This window comes from Mytilus galloprovincialis, chromosome 8 (assembly GCF_965363235.1).
Source record: "Mytilus galloprovincialis chromosome 8, xbMytGall1.hap1.1, whole genome shotgun sequence".
In the NCBI taxonomy this organism is placed as follows: domain Eukaryota; kingdom Metazoa; phylum Mollusca; class Bivalvia; order Mytilida; family Mytilidae; genus Mytilus; species Mytilus galloprovincialis.
In genome coordinates this window covers 88,845,504-88,864,978 of record NC_134845.1, presented here as the reverse complement: position 1 = coordinate 88,864,978, position 19,475 = coordinate 88,845,504, and the positions used below count along the sequence as shown (strand labels likewise).

General features: G+C 31.1%; 1 long non-coding RNA gene across 1 annotated transcript; it reads left to right on the top strand.

Annotated features, from left to right (window-relative positions):
* The first annotated feature begins 1,318 nt into the window (after window positions 1–1,318).
* Window positions 1,319–9,142, top strand: LOC143042784 (uncharacterized). The gene is made up of 3 exons (XR_012968125.1): window positions 1,319–1,457; window positions 8,049–8,132; window positions 9,005–9,142. It is a non-coding gene; the product is annotated as an uncharacterized LOC143042784 (long non-coding RNA).
* The last annotated feature ends 10,333 nt before the right edge of the window (window positions 9,143–19,475 follow it).

Below are 19,475 nucleotides of genomic sequence, written 5' to 3'. Positions count from 1 at the left end.
TGGTTTAGTTTTAAAAAAGTGACTTGGATGAAGAGTTGTCTTATTGGAACTCATACCACATCTTCATTATTGTAGTTTCATGTGAATACATAAATGCTGGCTTCTGGGCTGGTAGTGTAAATTTTAGCATTTCTTTTTACCCTTTAAAAACCAATGCTTTTGAATTATAGGCATAACATCATCAGATAACTTTGACATTACATTGATGATCTGCCTGTTGAGAAACATGACCAATATCGTTAAACCATCACATAGGTTTGATAAACTACCACCAGTTACAGAAGTCAGTGATGGAGCAGACTTAGCCAGGATTAAGTACTACAGAAATGTAATGGCCCATGCTGAGAAAGATGAACTATCTAATGAAGACTTTAACACAATGTGGATTTGCGTATCTGAGGTAAAGAATTATTGTAGATTGTAGTGGGGATTGAAAGTTTAGTTCTGCTATTAGTGATGAAAATAAAAATTGTTTACTGAAAGCACTGGATCATAAAAATATTCATCATAGTTTATGTTGTTATTATCTATGACGTCAATGTCTCAAACTTCTTATTTGAATATAAAGCTGCACTAGAATTTTTTTAGTATAGTAATATTATCAAAGGTGCTAGTCTTATTTTTTATCACAAGTATTTATTGAACCTCATTTTGCTTTTTAGTACGATTTGGTAAAAAACACACGGAAATTATTTTGAAATATTAAAAAGTAAAGTTTAATCATAAAAATTGTCATGTTTATATAACTGTATTGTTTTACCTATTTTCCTACCCATTTTAAAGATATAATCAGAAAATATGAGAATGAAAGTTTTGTCTTGATATCCCATGTCTGCTGAAAATAATAACTACAATATTTTAAAATGTAGTGCAATGTCAAATGTTACGGCTATGATTTCATGGGTATGGTTCTGTTATGAATTTTTAGTGTTAGAAATCATTCACAATTTCGAAGATAACTAAAATATATCAGATTTCATAAACAATCATTCCCTAAAAGCCAATCCTTAACTTTGTTATTAATAATAAAGCCCACCGAAGACAAGCACGTCATCAAAACGTTAATATAATCTGAATCCTCGCATTTCTTAAAAAAAGATATCGATCTTAATTGAATGAATTGATAAGCACCAACACTTAAGCCTTTACGAAATTCTTTGTCTTTGTCTTTTTCATTGAAATGTTTATAATATAAATCCAGCATAACTGTTGTTCACCCATATTAAAGGCAATCACTAGGCTTGGTGGAATAGCATACAAATCAAAATGCGAGGAAGTGAACCAGATGAATCTGAACAAAGATATCCTTGGTTACATTCGTCAAGATCTGCTTGAATTCCGTGAAGAAATCTGTGCCCAACTCAAAATATTGACAACGCATACAGTTAACAACCGAACGGATATATCTCTACTTCAAGCCGAGACATTAAGTATTCACAACGAATGCAGTACGCAAGGTAATATCTTGAAAATTAGATATTTGTCTAAAATTGAAAAAAAAGAGGTTTTGCATTAAGTACCTTTCAGATGTTGCTTCCAGAGAATATCTATGAAAATTTTGTTCCTTTGATAGTTGCAAAGTAAGAATTTTTTACTTCTAAACGAAAAGCTGAAAGAAGTGAAAAAAATGATTGTAAACCAAAATGTATTGTTTTATATTAAACAAGAATATGTTCCAAGTAAACGGATGCCCCATCCGCACTATCATTGTTTTTGTTCAGCGGACCGTAAACTAGGGGTAAAATTTATAATTTGGCATTCAGATAAGAAAGATCATATCATAGGGAATATGTTTACTTAGTTGCAAGTCGATTGGACTTCAACTTCATCAAAATCTACCTCGACTAAAAATTCTAACCTGAAGCGGGACGAACGGACTAACGGACGGACGAACGCACAGACTAGAAAACATAATGCCCATAAATGAGGCAAAAAAATCTCTTAAAATATAAATTTAATTTTGTATAGGACACTTACAATGGTGGACAACTTAATTTAATCTGACGTTAGTAAATACAATTTTAAAAAACAACCCCGCTTTGTATTGTAATTTGAGGAAAAGTATATTAAAAAAAAATATGGAACTACAACGAAAATTCGAAAAAGGTGAGTTTATAATCGTGACTATCTTAAACAATCGACTACATCACTCAACAGAACGACTGGAAAATAACTTTCTTTCACATTTCTGACTTGTTACAGGCATCTCCTAAAGAAATTGAAGGGTTAATATATATAAGAAGATGTGATATGAGACAACTCTTCATCCACGTCATGATTTGTAAACGTAAACCGTTATTGGTCAAAGTGTGGTCTTCAACACAGATTATTGGCTCACACCGAACAGCAAGCTATAAAGGGACCCAAAAATCACTAGTGTTAAACCATTCAAACGGCAAAACCAACTGTCTAATCTATATGAAAAACGAGAGACTAAAACAATTATGAACCATATAAACAAACGACAACTAATGAACATCAGATTCCTGACTTAGGACAGGTGCAAACAAATGCAGCGGGTTAACACACACTAAAAAATATCAATTACAATGACTTAAGGTAGATCACAAGTATATATTTTATGAGACAGAATTTTTTCATAATTTGCCAAAATGAAGATTTTATTATGGTTTTTTCAAAAATTTAATAAAAAGTATGGGTCACCGTGTTATTTTTCAAGCTATGGGTCGTTGAAAATTGCCAAAATTTGGTTAGTTTGTTCATGAAAAAACACATTAGTGTGCATAAAAAAAATTCTATGAGATAAAATTTTGAAATAAATTGTGAGAAGAAAGGTTTCATAATATGTTTTAAGAAAATAAAAAGAAAACATGGTGTCACCGAACTTGTTTTCTTGCTACAAGTAAAAATAAAAAATTTCCCTATTAGCCCAGTATAAATTTTGTACCCCCCTTAAATAGCTCATTTGAAAAAAATAATTTTTATACCAAAAAAATCGATATTTGTTAAAATATTTTGAATAATACGATTAATTAACAATTTGTCTTCAAATAGAAAAAAACAGTCTAACCATTGAATTGCAAATCTGTCTCCAAATTTGCAAATTTAGGCAAATAATTAGACCGATTTTGTACTGCGATTGTGCAATCCAAGATGGCGGTATACCATGAATCTACCTTAACTTGATAAAAATACATATTAAGACCTGGTTTTATAGCTAGTTCAAACTTCCACTTGAATTACATGTATTACATAAAGTATCAAATAATTAAAGCTGATTTAATTTATCACTTTATAAAATTAAACCAAACTTGACTATTTAAAAGTCAAATTCTAACTTGAATCGGTTTAGTTTTCGTGGTTTGATAGTTGCTAAGAAAATATAGGAAATAAGTGAACTATATCAAGTGCATGTAATGCTTCAAATGTCTGGGCAGAGTTTCAATGATTTTGACCCAACTTATGGGTCAATGGTCAATGGTAAGATTTGTTGAATACAAATGTTTATCGGATTATTTAAGCAGAAGTTAAGCTATATATATATTTTTTATCTATGGAATGATAAAGAGGTGTATGCGTACGTCTGTAAAGAGTTTGTTCTGCCTTTTACTCGCGCACGTATGTTCTGCCTTTTACTCGCGTACGTAGATAAGAATTAAATTAAGTTTGCGTTATACTTTACTATCTTTAAGACTTTAAAGTAACATTATTTTATCATAGTCTGTTGATCATGATTAGCATTTCAGGGTGTGTATTCGTATCATTACTTGGGACCACTGCTTGTCAAATTCTATTTGGTTTAGTATTACAGTCAAGAAGTTTTATTATATGAATAAAACAACACTTTGGTAGTAATTCAAGTAGAAAGACATATTGTCTTCCATAACACCATGATAATTATGAATCCTAATGCATATCTGCTTTGCAAATACATACCTAAATCAGCCCAGAAAGAAAAGACGGACACTATTTTAAGAACCTTAGCGTACACACATTGAACTTAATTTATGCATTTAAGTTTTGATTTATATAAAATTTGATTGGTCTGTCTTGTGTTAACTATTGGTGCATATCGATAGTTTATAGAAAACTTTATTATACCATTCTCTTGCTTACGGAGATAAAGAAATCATATATGAAAAATAAGGGATTGTCAATGAAACAACTCTCCACGAAAGACCAAATGACACAGAAATTAATAACCATACCGCATAGTCAGCTTAAAAAACCTCTGACTAGACAAATGGAAAACAATGCATGCCCTATTTATCACATTGTATTCACGCAGAAATATGTTTTCTTTAATCAGCTTGAAAATATATTCTAGTGATAAAAATGTAACCAGTTTTCCTGTTTTGTCAGGGTAGACAGGGCTGATATGTATACAAGTACTTAAGGTAGATTACCTGTATACCGCCATCTTGTACTGTTAATCAATTGAGACAGATTGGTAACCAATGAATTATACTGTTTATTAGAAAAAATAAAAAAATAGGTGATTTTTATGCATTATTAAAGCATTAATGAAAACTATCTGATTCGTAGACTATTAAATAATGCATGTGTTTACGATGAGCACATTTATGTTCCAAGCACTATATATGCCCTCATGCGGAAACACATTTCTGTTCTTCCCTATCCATGATTCGATTTCATGCTATTGGGATACCGAGACAACACCGTCTGCACTGTGTCCAGCGCTCTAGACCAATCGGCCATCTTGACTGAACTAGAATGCTGGTCACAGTGCAAGCGATGTTGTCTCAATATCTTAATAGCATGAATTCGAATTATGGCTAGAAAAGAACACAAATGTGCTTTATTCTTTAAAATCACGACGGGTGTACCATGCGCTCATGGCGCAGCTGTTTATTTGCAATTATATGAAGGCAAACAAACATGTATATTCAAATATTCATTAAACAGATATGATATAAATATCAATTTGGTAAGATCAACAGGTCACAGACTAGAAGTAAAAACCAGTGGTTGTATTTGAACTTTCAACAGAAGACGACACAATTGATTGAAATTTTATTTTATTGTCTGAGGAAGCTGTTATTTAAATTCGTAAATGTATTAGGCTATTTGTGAATTAATAGCAAGCTGTTTATCATTAAATTATCTGTAATCTCTGTTTTATAAAAAAAAATCTTTAAATTCATGAATTTTTTAAATAAAGTACTGAACTCCATGAAAAATTCTAAACGGAAAGTCCCCGAGAGAGCAACCATTTAACCTTAACTCTTTACCATTCGGCAAAAATTGCACTATTTTTGCCGCTGAGGAGCGATCAAATTTCAATCAATCATAACTTTCTTATTACTGTTCGTAGACTTATCAACTCAGACTTTTGATTGAAAATAGTTTTTCAGTAATAATAATGACAGGTTTGTAAACACAATATCTCATCTTTGATCACGTGATAATCAGTCTAATGTCACATGACAACAACAAAAAACTCAGAAAATTGTAAAATTTCGATACAAAATGTCCTTTTTTGAAATTTATTTATGGAAATAGTATCAACAGAGCATTCAAATACAATGTTAGAAATAACATCTCTAAAAAAAAAAGAACCCTGCATGGTCTATTTATGTGAGAAACAGCAATTTTTATAGCCAAACATGCCGTATGTGGCTGATTTGGGTCAAAATTGCTATTTTCGAACTTTCTGGGTAAAAAACGTAGCTAAACTGTGCAACTGAAGTGCATCCGCACCTAATCCCTACAATCACTGAAAAGACAGAAAAACAAAAGTCTTGCCGCGTCAGAATTCCATAGTTATCGATTTGTAATAGATTATCTTAACATATATGTCTCTATTATTCTTTAAACGACTATAAATAAAATACAGACAATTAACTTTGTCACAAGGAAAAAAGCATTTTCAATTTGAAATTAGAATTAAATTAAAGTCAAGTCAAGTTATTTAATATTGGTATTGGTTATTTTTAAACCGTACATTAATCCTTGCGGGATGCGAACCCGGATCGCTTGATTACTAGCCTCAGATGCATCCCCTCAGCTAAGGAACCAGACGATTAAACTTGATTAAATTGATACTTATTTTCAATGTTATTTGTAATATTTATTTTTATGTTGAATTTTCTCATACAAATATTAGATCATAACAAGATTCAGAAAGACGTAAAAACTTTATTTATTTTTACATCTTTAAAAGAGCACACAATGTGGGATGCTCTGTAAACCAGGGGGAGGGGAAAGGGGGAAAGGTGGGGGTAATAATGATTTTAATTCAAAAACAAGTAACACAAGTAGTAAGAAATGCATTTTATTTATACTATTTGGCCTCTGGAACCACAATATGCACGTTTTTACTGGTATGGACAGAAATTCTAAGAAATAGTTGCTGAAAATTACTGACATGTTGACAATGTTCACTGTTTGTATTCGTTTTTCGTAGAAATAAAAAAAAAAAAGAATAACTCAATGAACCTTCATTTTATAAAGCTCAACACAAACCTGAAAGAAGAAGATCCATAACGGACAGATTTTTTGCGGTTTATAGCAACCAAACACAATATTTTCATAAGTCAATATTAACACAATTCTTAAGTTTTTTTTATTAAATTTTAGCTGATTTTTTTTTAAAACGATGATAGCTTAATTGCTTTATTCAACCACAAAGATCAACCCCAAAATACACAACTGCCATTTTAACGTGTAGCGGAAACTCAGAGGTTTCATTTAAGTCCTTGGTGAAATCTGTTGATAGTCAAATGGCAAAGAACTTAAGGTTTGAATCCAAATTTTACGCAAAACAGTGCTTATGACCCGAATTCGGATCATAGGAACGGTAAAGAGTTAAGAGGGGGTTATTGGTTTTTTTTCACAATCTGTTTGATAGTTTTTCGACTCTATATTAATCAAATTATTTTTTCATGATACGGTATAGGGGGAATCTTCATTAGGAATATTTATTTGTCATCTGAATTTAGTTTTTAATCAAATTGGGGATCAGAATTTTTTTTTTGGAAAAAAAAAAACATAACTCAACACCCTGATACTATGTCCATTGACCGCATAGTCTTTTTGTAAAATAGGAATAAACAACGGCTTTACCAAATTGATATTTTACACATACTATCATGATTCTTAAAACAGATGCTAGACGTTTCTTACCTTTTTAGATAACCCACAAGTCTTTTGATCATTTTGGTTTTCACATGGTATTTGTTGGAATATTTGTTTGCTATCTATCGATCCCTTTTTATAATGTTTGCAAAAATAGATCCTGTAAAATATCTTTATGGATAAGTCTTGAATCTTATGTTAATATTAATGATTACATCTAAAAATGAATTGTGCAATCATATATTTGCAAAACATGCAAATGTGTAGGAACAGTTCTAAAATATGAAATCTGATGATTTACAGTATAACGTCTAATATGTACATCTGAAGCATAACTCACAATTTACTTCAAATTTGAATCAGCTGACAGTTGTAAAAGAATTCATAAAATCTTTTCTTTGTGTAGTTTGAGGTGGAAATGAATTCCTGATTACTTTGTAAAGAAAACGAAAAAAAAATCATAATACTCATTGTTGTTGTGTTGGTCCTTTAACAAGAGAAATGCAAAGGTAGATCGAGTGAACATTCCAAAATTGTCAATAGGTTAATATCATTATTTTATATTTGCAACATTGTCTTGTTTATAAATATTACCTTGTTATATTTTGTAGGCACTCACTGAATGTATTTACACATTTACGAAATGAAACTTTTTCTGAACATGGAGCTAAATTAAAAACGTATTTGATATGATCAAACTTGTATAACAATGTAGACATGCAAATAAAATACTTAAAAGTGAAACATGGCTTACTTCAACATGTTCAATGTCATAGAACAGTCTGTAGATAATGTATTTGCATCATCTGAGAAATATATTATAAAATCGTCTGTTGATGAAAAACATCAATGTATCAGAGAGGTTTTAATTTCTAATGAATTGTGACACCTAGATGTTGGAACTAAAACAGGCACATAACTAATGAAATCAAAAACGGATCTGTTATTATAAACACATACACACACACACATAAAAATCTCTTTTTTAGTTGCGAATGTTGTCATGCAAATTGGAGATTTGGCTTTGGAACTAAAAAGAAATGAAGAAGAAACAATCCCGAAGAATATCAGGGGTACATATACTTATCCTTTACGTTAGGCTCGTTTGCGTGCACAAAGTATGTGCATGTACATTTGCACATTTACAGATTTGTCTATCTAAGTAAATCTAAATAATGTGATTACTCATATTCAAAATGGACAGAAATATTCAAAACTAAAGTAAAAAGAAATATTTGTTTTCCCTTTTATATAGCAACAGTTTTATCCTGCTCATTTTCAGCAGCGAGATTTATTTTCGTGACTTTCCCAAGAAGAAAAATATTGCGAATATGATTTGTCGATATATTAAATACATGCATTGCGTAAAATGAGGGAATCTTATGAAACTATAGATTGATAGTAAGCTCGTGCAATTGGAGTTTTCTAGGTCTGTTTTATTTCATGTTATCGGTGAAAAAAGTTAAAAATCGTTTTAACATGATTTTTTGTATAAAAATAACTTATTTCAAGATCGAATTAGTCAACGAAATGGTTCTCCCTTTTTTCTCTTTCAATGTTTTCCCTTTAAATGACTAACAAAGGCGTAACCAGCATTTAGCTAATGGTTAAATTGAAGGTTGCATGAATGCCGATATTATGAGATCAAAGTATTCACTTGCAAGTGAAGAATTCATCAGCGATGTTTCTCATCTAAGTTTGAAAAAATCTGTATGTTAAAAACGAATGATTTCACTATTTCACTTTTAACACTGATTGAACAACACGTTATTATATTTTAAGTTGATATCTCGTAGCCAATGCCCCTTTGAACCTGCTATATACCTATAAATTCACTTAAATTAAATGTGATTTAAAAATAATGATGTTATACTTTTAATGCCAATTAAAAGTTTAAACGAGTTTTTTTAATCTAAGCAATCTATATAAAATGTTATTTTAACAGCTCAACATAAGCAGTATATAGATGAATGGACAAAAGATGACCAAATATTTGTAATCACCAAGGCTACTAAGTATGTGAAGTCAAGTCTCAAATACAATAACAGTATAATTGTCACAGGGTGCTCAGGGAATGGAAAGTCTTCGATTATTCATCATGTTGCCTTAGAACTACACTCAAAGTATGGATATGAGGTAATACCATTTGTGACAGGACCGTTTGATATCATAAACTTTCGTGACCCAAAAAAGAAACAAGTTTTTGTAGTTGATGATATTTGTGGTAAAGAAGCAATTAATGGATGTTCAGTAGATCTTTGGAGAGATCACTTGGAAAAATTAGAAAAAATATTCAATATTTTTAAGATTGAAAATGACAAAAAGCAACCCATTGTTCAATCAGAGTTTCGAAAAATACCATCTCCAAAAATATTGTTATCCTGTAGATTACATATATACAGAGATTTGCAGTTTCAACTGCTCAAACGTTTCACAGGAAATGAATGCAATTTGACGTCAGACGAGTTTCGACTCTTAGATAACGAAAGAATCTTGATGATGAAACAGTACCTACCAGTAGAAATGTGTGATCCCTGGGAATTGGAAGAATTCGATTTCTTTCCTTTGCTTTGTAAATTATCTAAGGGAAAAACTCAGGATGAAGTAACGACACTTTTTACATTTCCTGTTGACACTATTAAAGATAATTTAAAACGATTCATTAGGTGTCAAAATGAATACCAGTTTTGTGCTTTAGGTCTATGCATTTTATTTGTTGATGGTTTCGATCCGAATTGGCTGAAATTGGAATATGCAAAGTTTAAAATAAGAGACAAAATACAGCATATAGTCAATGAATGTGACATTAATATAAATCTAGAAAGACCACGGAATTTGTTAAAACAAGGCTTTAAAACATTGGTGTCAACATACTTAAGAAAACGAGGACACATGTATATAATGATACATGATAAAATACATGAAATTGCTGCTGTTCTTTATGGACAGCAGCTCACAGAATGCTTCATCAAGTATGCACCCATGCAATTTGTTTGCGATCATTACAGATTTGAATCACGTGAAACTAAAGAAAATGATAATATTATTATACTTCAAAGTCACATGAGAGAAGAATATTTCAACAGAGTAATAAACGATCTGAAACAAGGTGGCATCATTAGGACAATACGTAATAAGAACTTAGTAATTGCCTCACTTCGGGCTGAGATAATCAAAATTTTGCGACAAGACCTCCAACCAAGAGCGTATCACAAGTATACAACCGAATTAATTGAAGCCACAATACAAGGTTTCCCTGACCTAGTTAAGGTTCTGATTGATTTAAAATACAACGTCAATGACATCAATTATTTAGGAAAATCAGCACTTTATATGGCATGTGAGGATGGGCACATAGCTATAGTAAAACTGTTACTACAAAACGATGCCAATATATGTATTTATGATTATAATAGGATGTCACTTTTACATGTGTCCTGTTTCAAAGGTCATATAGGTATAGTGCAACTTTTACTTTCGAAAAGATCGAAAATCGTAAAAGAATGGAAAATACCAATCTATGAAGGAGACGAGTTTCGACTCTTAGATAACGATACAAAATTTTGGAAACAAACTGTTACTCAAAATATCTCGCACATTGATTTTCAGGATTATCAGGGACGTTCACCATTGTATTTTGCATGTAAAGGTGGTCATACACCTATAGTTAAGCTTTTGCTTGAAAAAAATGCTAATGTTACGAAATGTAACAAACGTGGACACTCCCCATTGATTTTAGCATGCAAAGGGGGTTACATAAATATAGTAAAACTGCTGTTAAGAAAAAAGGCAAAAGTAAACAAACAAAGTAGGGATGGTCGCGCATCATTGCATTTTGCATGTAAAAGAGGAAGTTTATCAATTGTGAAAATTTTAATTGAAAATCGGGCCAATATTTCTCAAGGAGGGTGGTCTTTGCAGTCACCATTGTACGAAGCTTGCGAAGGAGGGCAAATAGAGGTTGTGGAATTGTTACTGAAGAACAATGCGGATGTCAACCAATGTGGTAAATTTGGACAAACACCATTGATTGTGGCTTGTAAAACAGGACACCAGTATATAACTAAAATACTGCTAGAGAATAAGGCTGATATTAGTAAGGGTGACAAGTTTGGAAAGTCACCATTATACATGGCTTGTGAAACAGGAAATACAGATATAGTGCAGACTTTACTGGAGAATGATGCTGATGTCAGTAAGTGCGACAGACGAAAACAATCTCCCTTGTTTGTTGCATGTAAGGAAGGTTTTTTAGATATCGTAGTACTGTTGCTAAAGATGAAACCTTCACTAGATAAATGTGATGTACATGGCAAAGCACCAATACATATCGCAAGCGAAGGAGGACATACAAATATAGTAAAGTGTTTACTTAATAAAGGGGCAAATTTAAATCAGAGAGGTCGGACTGGACAAACTCCTATTTATTTTGCTTGTTGTAAGGGGCATATTGATGTCGTGGAAGTGTTATTAATCAACCGTGCCGACATTTTTTTACGCAATAAGTATAAACGGTCGCCGTTGCATGCGGCTTGTGAAATGGGCCACATACAAATTGCACGACTTTTACTAGAGCACGGCGCTGAGGTTTTAAATAGAGACAAGTTTGGAACAACACTTTTGCATACGGCGTGCAAAGGAGGGCATGAGGAAATAGTGAAATTGTTATTGAGTAAAAATGCTGATGTTAATCAATGTGATAATAATGGGCAGTCACCATTGCATATTGCATGTAAAGGAAACAATAGGGAAAATGATTACCTTGAATTGAATACATGCGATGAAAGGAACAGGGAAATTGTAAAAGTTTTACTTGAGATGAATGCAGATGTAACATTATATGATAATCAGGGCAATACTCCTCTGAATATTGCTCATCTATCGGAAAACATTGAGATAGTGCATCTCTTTGAGTCAAAGCAATGGAAATAGAATACATAGCCAACGTCATCATTCCTGGGTTTCTTGGTAGTGATTTTTAAACTGCAGCAGATACTACTCATATTTGAAAAATAAATAAAAATAAAATAAAAGTGCATGTCGAAATTTCTTTTCCAGTTTCAATCATTTACCTTGGTGTTGAATTGAATTTCCAATACATTTTCATTTAACAAATATATTCGATATCTACTATACATATCTACTTTCAAAACGATTGACAACACTTACAGATAACACACATTGAGCACAGTTTGATTGCCAAGATCCACAGTGGCTTTGAAAATGTACGCGTCTCCTCTTAGGGAAACAAGTCGTTCCAATAAGTCTATAATTACAGTGTCAATTTACAAATTTAGACTTTTCTTTTACAGTAGTTTGTTTGTTGGTCTGGTTTATTTTTTTACTTTATTTTAGGAATGCTGATGTCAATAAATTTTCGACTTATGAGTTTGGAAGTCGATAGGGTATCTTTAGACTCTCTTTTGCAGATTATAAATCATGTTGCAGGGTATAACAAAAATCGTTATAAACATGTAACAAAAGGAAAACATGTCATCCACAGTCTTTCTGAGAGTATTTTGATTGTTTGCATTGAAAAAATTTAAAGGAATCGACAGGATAAATACTCATAACTGCTCATATCGTTTCTTTTCTGTTTAATGTATTTATTTCCATGACTCAGTTATAACCAAAATATCCGCCCATTTGTCTTAACATATTCTTAACATGAATTATTTGACACTGTACGTTAAACAAACAATAATTGCGTACGTCCGTTCGTTTGTTTATTCGTCCTATAGCCAGTTAAGTTTGTTTACTATGAAGTTGTGATCATAACAAATTGAAACTTACAACACCTGTTGTTTATGATGTGATTTCTCTGCTCATTCCTTAAATATCATGTGGTAAGCCTAACTTGATGTCATTATTATCCAATATATCCCTATTTTGCAAAGTGACAATACTATATTTCTTCTTCTATCCAAGTTGACCCCTATAACAGGTTTTACCAATTACTCTGACTGTTAATGTCATGAACAAACATGAAATTTTAAGTACTTCAAGTAAGATCAATGAGACAGTCACATAAAGATAAACAAAATAGCAGTATCCATTTCTAACAAAAATCATGCCTTCATTATAGTGTACAAAGTAGAAACAAGAATTGTTTGCACTGTGAATTCAGCAAATATCAATAAGTCGGACCCATATAGATCAACATGGCAGTATCCATTCCAAAAACAGCATGTATTCATTACGGTCTACAATATACGAAAATATATATTAATATAAATAACAGGGTTAACAAAATCTCTAAGCAGTACAACAAATCGCAACAATTTTGTTTACAATTTGACATGAACTTTTGATTTATGTCAAAATGATCTTCTTGTCAATAATGTTTGCACCTGTCCTAAGTCAGGAATCTGATGTACAATAGTTGTCGTTTGTTTATGTAATATATACGTGTTTCTCGTTTCTCGTTTTTTTTTATATAGATTAGACCGTTGGTTTTCCCGTTTGAATGGTTTTACACTAGTAATTTTGGGGCCCTTTATAGCTTGTTGTTCGGTGTGAGCCAAGGTTCCGTGTTGAAGGCCGTACTTTAACCTATAATGGTTTACTTTTTAAATTGTTATTTGAATGGAGAGTTGTCTCATTGGCACTCACACCACATCTTCCTATATCTATACATGGTGTAAAACAAAATATGTGTTTTTATAATTACCTCAATAAATCTGGTGACAGAAATACTAATAGTAATACTAAGAAATACATTCGAATTTCGAACTGAAAAAAAACCCCGAGATTTTTAAATATCAAATCCAACCCTTTTTATATCTTGCAAACAGTTATTAACTAATAATCAAAATGTTTCATCATCATCAGAAGTAGTAAAACAATGTTACCGAGATTACATATTCAATTAAAGATTGTCGTAGATATAAAACTACAAGTAGTTTAGACCACACTTTTATCGTTAGTTGTATATTGGGCTAAGATTAATACATGTAATATTAAGACAAGTTCTTTAATTTCTTTCGAAATTTTTAACAACGTCAAGAAAAAAAAAGAGACATGAGTGGAGGCATTGGACAGCAACCAGACGAAACAAAATATCAAAAGCCGTTTTTATGTCTCTCGCAATAAACCTGCTTATATGCAGTATAATAAGCATACAAACTATTGAACAATCGCTACAAGTCTATTGTGTATTTAATTATCCACAATCATCATGAAATTCGATTAAGGATCGAAAGATCTTATTTGTTGGTCACGTGGTGATTTTTATTTGATTGATTTGTGTTTTAACGCCACTTTCAAACGTTGCATTAAGGCTATTTCGTGGTGGCACGTTTTTATTAGTGGAGTAAGCCAGAATGCCCAGGGGAAAACCACCGACCTTTGATAGTAAAACTGACAATTCTATTCAATTAAGATTGGAGTCGATTGCACCCACACAACCGGGGTTTGAACGCATGCCTATAACGTTAAAAAATAACAATAAGCATAACAAAGACGAAGCTCAAATCATAGAGTTTGAGCAATATCGACAAAACAAGTTGGTAGATCTTTGTGGACTGAGATCACTTAGAGGAAAATATTACCAAAATCATTAAAAAAACTCACTGCTCATATTCCGTGGCTATAAAGTCTTTCGAATATCTAAGAGGTCAAACGTAACGTTACACGACATTAAGACAGACGAATGTAACACCATCTATGAAATACAGGACGTCGGCCTAATTTATTGGTCTCTAGAAATGACTTATGGCGATGATTGATATTATTATTATTATTATTATTATATTATTATTATTATTATTATTATTATTATTAGGTCTTTCCACTTTTCTGTGGAAAGACCTATTGTTTTTCTTCTGATTATTTTTTTTTTTTTTTTTTTCTTCCGCCTAATTTTGTTCTTGCGATAAACATTTGTTTCGCAATATGTCGCTTAGATATTTGGTATATGATATCGAACAGTTTATGTGCTTTTGAAATTTACCCTGCGTAAACGAATACTTTTCTTTGTAGGAGTTATCTCCCCAAACACTGTTTTCCTTGTTAGCGCATCTCCTTCGCAACCGTAAAAGATTAAGACAAATTTATTTTACAAAATTGCTCGTTATATCCTTCGCATGATTTGTCCTATTTTGACCGAAGCGATATGACCGCTCCATATGAGAGTTATTTCCCCTTATGCATCTGATATAAGTGATATGAATTTCTATCTTATAAATCATAAGTGATAGAGACCTAGGATCTTTTGATTTGAGGTCCTTGGTCCAAAAAAATAAAAAATAGGTCAAGGTCAAAGGTCAAGGTCATATTTTAATTTTTGAATTTGGCTTATTTCCACTAATTTCCAGAAACCGTATAAGATATCGACAAATTATTTTTTCTAAATTGTTAGTTGCGACATGTCGTAACACGTAAATTTTGATTGCAAGGGTACGTTGAACTTAAAAGTGAGTTTTCTCCCCTCTTGTATTTAAAAATACGCGTATGGTGATATAACTGATTAACCAAATATAATTAAGACCTATGGTCTTTTGATTTTAGGTCCTTGGTTTATGACCTTGAAATTGATCTCAAGGTCATAGATTAATTTGACGTTCTAGTTTTTGACCTTTGCTTTCAGCTCATATGTATACATGATATAGCCATGAGACTTTTGGCGAAAGGTATCAAACCATTTAACCTTGAAAAAAATAACCGGAAGTGACCTTGTGTAAACCGGAAGTAGCTATTTTTTGTACTTTATTAATAAAAAAGTATATAGAACCAGATCTTTTTGGAATCACTGTCAATTAAATATTCAAATATAATCGGAAGTAACATTTTTCAAACCGGAAGTAACAAATTATCTCCCTTATTTAAAAAAAATGTATAGAAACCATATATTTATGGAATCAGCGTACTATAATCTATCAGTTGACGATTGAAATGACATTTTAAACTTAATTTTACAACTTTCATATTAAAATACATTGTTTTCAGTGGAAAGACCTTCAATTGTTCTCTGAACAATTGGTTTTTAATTATTATTATTATTATTATTATTATTATTATTATTATTATTATTATTATTATTATTATTATTATTATTTACAATATTTATATAGCGCATTTTCTAATTGAAATTACTACCCTTAACATTAAACAATCAATGCAAATAAAAAGAGGTGTTAAACATTAAAACAATCAATGCAGTAAGAATGAAATACAATTTTGAAACACATATAAAAAAAATACAAAATATAAAATCTAACTACATGTAGAGTCTCTCCCCCAGATCGCCAGTACCAGATATCGACATACGTTCTCAATTCATTAGTTTAATCAAAGTTGAGACCCATTTCACAATTTTAAGAAACTGCTTAACATATGTATTTTAAACTTTTAAAATATCAGTACTTACGAACAATTTGTTTAATAAGGAATTATGATAAGATCCAGTCACTATAATATATTTATTGTATAGCAATATAATATTTGAAAGTGAAAATTGGTTTAAACTAAGATTTTGTCGATGATGACGTTATGAATTTTGAAATTTATTGCACGCTAACATTTGGTTACTTTCTGTAGGAAATATTAAATCGCTATGCAATAATATAGAATACTACGCTAATTTTTCATCAATAAGAAATTGGATAATAACATGTGACAGATCTAGTTGATTGCATACAATTTCAGAAGATGGCACACAAAGGAAAACTCTTTAAGATAAGTTTGACAAAATCAAAGCACCAAATGATGTTTGTTTTGATAAGTCCGGAAATGTTTTCTTTGTGTGTGGAAACCAGTTTGTTGAAGAATATGAAATTTTGTACTTAATCAAACACATTCGTCGTTATGTAAATAGTTTTAACAGGTCGGGACCACTACCTTATACGGAAATGCATAAATTAGCATACTTAGGGACCGGTCAAAATTTATCGTCACATAGGACCGGTGCAAAAAATAAAAACATTTAATAAAAGTTACAACCCTATCGCTTTCTGACTGAAAAAAAAAAATGATGTCCTATGCCAACTTAGTAATAAAAAAGTTGGTGTCCTATCCTACTTTTCCAATGTATTGTAAATAAAAGTATACTTAATAGAGGCATTTAACATATGTAGTCTTTATAATATGATCAAAAGCAACAGTTTCGTGTTTTATTTTGTTGATTCACAAACAATTACAGGCATGGCATTATCATAAATTATACTATGAATATAGCATTGAAAAAAACAAAGACATTGCATAATGCAATCAAACCACAAATAGGTGTTTGTTAAACTGAAAAATTAATGAAGCTGCATGTATCTTATATAGAATTTTATCAATATCTTAAAATATTAATTATAAAAACAAGCTCCAGGAGAAACATGAAACTCAATAGCATTTGGTTGAACTCTATATATATTTTAACCTGAAGACCCATAGGTTGCCTTGGAATGTGTTTTTTATTAGGAATGGTAATAATTGCTTTAACATTTTCCACTTACAGAAAATGTACCTGATGTGACCCCCGAATTTTTGCTACTTTGTTGGATGATATAGTACATGATGTACATGATGTATGTTTGTTGCACTTCACCATATAAGTGAAATTAAATTTTACAGCAAAACAACAAAAAACTAAATGACATTGGATTCAGTAAGCTTGATATATATCTAAGATAGCTGCATAGTTTGAGTTGAATTTAAAAAGTTATAAAAAAAATTAAAGTGTACTATCTCTATTTTGTTCGAACTGCAAATTCTAGCTTTTTTGACCTAGATTAATTTAATTCTTGAATTTGACAGCAATACAACAAAAAACAAAATGACCTGGGATTTAGTAAGCTTAATATATATCTAAGATAGCTGCATAGTTTGATGAAAATCCAAGTTGATTTGAAAAAGTTATTAAAAAAATTAAAGTGTACTATCTCTATTTTGTCCGAATTGCAAATCCTAGCTTTTTTTTACCAAGATTACTTTAATTCTTAAATTTTATAACAATACAACAAAAAACTAAATGAAATGGGATTTAGTAAGCTTGATATATATCTAAGATAGCTGCATAGTTTGAAGAAAATCAAAGTTGATTTGAAAAAGTTATAAAAAGAATTAAAGTGTACTATCTCTATTTTGTCCGAATTGCAAATCCTAGCTATTTAAAACACAAAAATTACTTTAATTCTTAAATTTTACAGCAAAACAACAAAAAACAAAATGACCTGGGATTTAGTAAGCTTAATATATATCTAAGATAGCTGCATAGTTTGATGAAAATCCAAGTTGATTTGAAAAAGTTATTAAAAAAATTAAAGTGTACTATCTCTATTTTGTCCGAATTGCAAATCCTAGCTTTTTTTACCAAGATTACTTTAATTCTTAAATTTTACAGCAATACAACAAAAAACTAAATGAAATGGGATTCAGTAAGCTTGATATATATCTAAGATAGCTGCATAGTTTGATGAAAATCCAAGTTGATTTGAAAAAGTTATAAAAAAAATTAAAGATGCCTATCTGAATTTTTATATAATAATTTTTATCTTTACATATTGTATATTATACTTGTTATTTTAAGTTTTGTTATAAATGTATTAAAAATTATTTCAAAGTAATCGTTTGAAAAAAAACTTGTGTCCTATGGATATTATCTGTGAAAAAAGTGATGTCCCAACAAAAGCGATTCCGGAAAAAAGTATCTGTCCTACTGCACTTTGCACCGGTCCTATGTGTAGATAAATTTTGACCGGTCCCTTATGTTCTCGCACATGTAATTGTTTATTCACATGTGACGCAATTTATTTTTACCTAGGTTTTTGACCAATCCACTAAATGAGTCACAATGCATGATGGACTACTACGTGTTTACAATCAACCAAGAACACGTGTTATTTACTGAAATACAACACATTTTTTCGTGCAATGCGGGATTCACAATTTCGCTTAGTTTTTCATTTTGTGTATCCTCATTTATAGTTCGTGATATAAAGTATTACATCCAATCTCAGATTAACGAAGAGTTGTTTCTATGCGAAGAAAAAAGGGTTTGAATTACCCGATATATAGCCATTAACATGTTTGATGATGGCACAAAGATTTCATGTATTTGTCCACCAGACAGCAACGAAACAACAGCGATAAAACACAAGTACCCATAAGACAAACTTACTTGTGTAAAGTAAGCCGTCGATAACAGCCGGTGCTGATATTCACGAGTACAGCAATGTTCGTATGGATAATTAAAGGCAAATGTGGGATCCTTGAATTTTGTGTTCGTAAAAAAGGCGAAGAAATAAATTTTACATACATGGCAGTGTTAATAAAATCTATAAGTATTTTTTTTGGTCACATTTCAGTATATAAATAAAGGCAACAGTAGTATACCGCTGTTCAAAACTCATAAATCCATGGACAAAAAACAAAATCGGGATAACAAACTAAAACCGAGGGAAACGCATTAAATATAAGAGGAGAACAAC